Source organism: Oncorhynchus kisutch, linkage group LG16 (genome assembly GCF_002021735.2).
Source record: "Oncorhynchus kisutch isolate 150728-3 linkage group LG16, Okis_V2, whole genome shotgun sequence".
NCBI classification, from domain to species: domain Eukaryota; kingdom Metazoa; phylum Chordata; class Actinopteri; order Salmoniformes; family Salmonidae; genus Oncorhynchus; species Oncorhynchus kisutch.
Window position 1 is genome coordinate 11,982,056 of NC_034189.2, and position 4,091 is coordinate 11,986,146.

Consider the following 4,091-nt stretch of genomic DNA (forward strand, 5'->3'; position numbering starts at 1 on the left):
TGGATACAGTCTTGTTTGTTGTTGGATTCCTCTTGGGACTACAGTGGAACTGGTGCTGTCGCCTTGGGCCTCATCTGGGAGGCTTGGTTGCAATAGTACCAAAAAGAAAAGATTACTGAAATGGTACAACAATAAGCTATATTTTGCCAATGAATTCACTGACTAAAATATTCAATAAAGGGCTAATTATTTCAAAACATAACACAAAAAAAGCTATTAATAATTTTCTGTCAAGCATCTCAAAGAGGGTGTGTCCATGTGTGTGATAATGACCTTCACCTTCCCTATACCGCAATAAGCAGTTATTGACGATCTCCTCTATCATCTTCCACTGGACAACTCTCTCCTGTCCCTCACCACCATTGTTGACAACATAGCCAATGAGATCACTCCCTTTGACAGATTAACCAATGAGATCATTCTCCTTGACAGATCAAATTGATAACTTCCTGTCTTCTGATAATGGGCTTCGCCCTCGCTTGGGGCAGGATCTGCCCCACAGATCCAGGATCAGTTTACCCTCTGAATCTTACCATCAGAGGGAGAGCTTCCAACTTCCTCCTACTCCTCTTGACCTGTAAACTAGCATCTCTAGTATGTCTCTATCACTGTGAAAGCAGGATAGTTGTGAGAGAGCTCTTCAATAAAATGTGATGAATATGGGAAGTCTCATTATGAGAGGGATTAGAACATGGAACATGGAACATGGAATGTGTTCTAAAGGAACGTGTTGCTGTACATGGAACAGCTGTTGGTCTCGTTAGTGTGTGTGTCTACGTGTGTGTGTGTGTGTGTCTACGTGTGTGTGTGTCTATGGGTGTGTGTGTGAGTGTGTTAGAGAGGGCGAGGTTGTCAGCGCCTCTCGTTATCAGATTAGGCAGGATGTGGTGGTTTGGAGACCGGGAGAACACTCAACCAGACAATAACCTCCTGGGATGAGTTGAGGGGGTGGATGAGGAGGAGAAAGAGAGAGAAAGAGAGAGGAGAGGAGACAGAGAGAGAGTGAGAGAGGGAGAGAGAGAGATGAGAGAGAGAAATAGAGTGAGGAGAGGAGAGGGAGAGAGAGAGAGGAGAGAGAGAGGGAGAGAGAGATAGAGAGAGGGAAAGAGAGAGAGGGGGCAAGGGAGAAAGAGAATAACCTCCTGGGATGAGAGAATCTGGGATGAGGGGGGAGGGGATGGAGAGCAGTTATTTCAGACATTTTCATCCTACAAGAAACATGGTATAGAGGAGATGGACCCACTGGTTGCCCTCTAGGTTACAGAGAGCTGGTAATCCCATCCACCAAACTACCAGGTGTGAAACAGGGAAGGGACTCAGGGGGTATGCTAATTTGGTATAGACCTAACTCACTTTACTAAATTAATCAAAACAGGAACATTTTACATTTGGCTAGAAATTCAAAAGGAAATGATCTCAACAGAGAAAAATGTCCTCATGTGTGATACCTATATCCCCCCACTAGAATCCCCATACTTTAATGAAGACAGCTTCTCCATCCTAGAGGGGGAAATCGATCATTTCCAGGCCCAGTGACATGTACTAGTCTGTGGCAACCTCAACACCAGAACTGCACAAGAACCCTCAGCAAACTGGGACAAACAGCTATCAGGAGGTGACAGCATTCCCTCCCCCATTTGACCCCCTTAGACACAACTACAACAACATAACCATGTTGATGATATCCTCAATAAAATGATCAAATATACAGATTACAATTGGCTATTGGCTATACTAAAACTCTTTAACATCATCCTTAGCTCTGGCATCTTCCCCAATATTTGGAACCAAGGAGTGATAACTCCAATCCAAAAGTGGAGACAAATTTGACCCCAATAACTACCGTGGGATATGCGTCAACAGTAACCTTGGGAAAATCCTCTGCATTATCATTAACAGAAGATTCATACATTTCCTCAGTGAAAACAATGTACTGAGCAAATGTCAAATCATCTTTTTACTAAATTACCATACGACAGACCATGTATTCACCCTGCACACCCTAATTGACAAAAAACAAACCAAAATAAAGGCAAAGTCTTCTCATGCTTTGTTGATTTTGAAAAAGCTTTTGACTCAATTTGGCATGAGGGTCTGCTATACAAATTAATGGAAAGTGGTGTTGGGGGAAAAACATACATTTTAACATTTTAAAATCCATGTATACAAACAACAAGTGTGCGGTTAAATTGGCTAAAAACACACATTTCGTTCCACAGGGCCGTGGGGTGAGACAGGGATGCAGCTTAAGCCCCACCCCCTTCAACATTTATATCAACTTATTGTCGAGGGCACTAGAATAGTCTCCAGCACCTGGTCTCACCCTACTAGAATCTGGAGTCAAATGTCCACTGTTTGCTGATGATCTGGTGCTTCTGTCCCCAACTAAGGAGGGCCTACAGCAGCACCTAGATCTTTCTGCATAGATTCTGTCAGACCTGGACCCTGACAGTAAATCTCAGTAAGACCAAAATAATGGTGTTCCAAAAAAGGTCCAGTTGCCAGGACGACAAATCCAAACTCCATCTAGACACCGTTGCCCTAGAGCACACAAAAAACTAGAAGGGCATTCTATGCCATCAAAAGGAGCATACAATTTGACATTCCAATTAGGATCTGGCTAAAAATACTTGAATCAGTTATAGAGCCCATTGCCCTTTATGGTTGTGAGGTCTGGGGTCTGCTCACCAACCAATCATTCACAAAATGGGACAAACACCAAATTGAGACTCTGCATGCAAAATTATACAAAAATATCCAGAATTAGTCTGATACCCAGATATGCCACCAGGGGTCTTTTCATAGTCCCCAAATCCAGAACAAATTCAAGAAAATGTACAGAATTATATAGAGCTCTTATTGCATGGAACTTCCTTCCATCTCATTTTGCTCAAATAAAACAGCAAACCTGGTTTAAAAAAAACAGATAAAGCAACACCTCGTGGCACAACGCCTCTCCCCTATTGGACCTAGATAGTTTGTGTGTGCATTGATATGTAGGCTATGTGTGCCTTTTTTTAATGTATGTAGTTCTGTCCTTGAGCTGTTCTTGTCTATTGATGTTCTGTATTATGTCATTCTGTATTATGTTTCATGTTTTGTGTTGAACCCCAGGAAGAGTAGCTGCTGCTTTTGCAACAGCTAATGGGGATCCTAATAAAATACCAAACACCAATACCCGCTAATTATCAAAATCCACCAAAGAAAAAGGAGCTGTTAAATTCTACAACCACCTAAAATGAAGTGATTCCAAAACCTTCCATAACAAAGCCATCACCTTCAGAAAGATGACCCTGGAGAAGAGTCCCCTAAGTAAGCTGGTTCTGGGGCTCTGTTCACAAACACAAACAGACCCCACAGAGCCCCAGGACAGCAACACAATTAGACCTAACTAAATCGTTAGAAAACAAAAAGTTAATTACACATTGGAAAGAATTAACAAAAAAATCTGAACAAACTAGAATGCTATTTGGCCCGAAACAGAGAGTACACAGTGGCAGAATACCTGACCACTGTGACTGACCCAAATTTAAGGAAAGCTTTGACTATGTACAGACTCAGTGAGCATAGCCTTGCTATTGAGAAAGTCCGCCATAGGCAGACCTGGCTCTCAAGAGAAGACAGGGTATGTGCACACTGCCCACAAAAGGAGGTGGAAACTGAGCTGCACTTTCTAACCTCCTGCCAAATGTATGACCATATTAGAGACACATATTTCCATCAGATTACACAGATCCAGAAAGAATTCAAAAAACAAACCCAATTTTGATAAACTCCCATATTTACTGAGTGAAATACCACAATGTGCCATCACAGCATCTATATTTGTGAACTGTTGCCAAAAGAAAAGGGCAACCAGTGAAGAACAAACACTATTGTAAATACAACCCATATTTATGTTAATTTATTTTCCCTTTTGTCATTTATTTTCACATCATTACAACACTGTATATAGACATAACATGACATTTGAAATTTCTTTATTCTTTTGGAACTTCTATGAGTTTTTTGTTTATTATCTACTTCACTTGCTTTGGCAATGTTAACATATGTTTCCCATGCCAATAAAGCCCCTTGAATTGAATTCAATA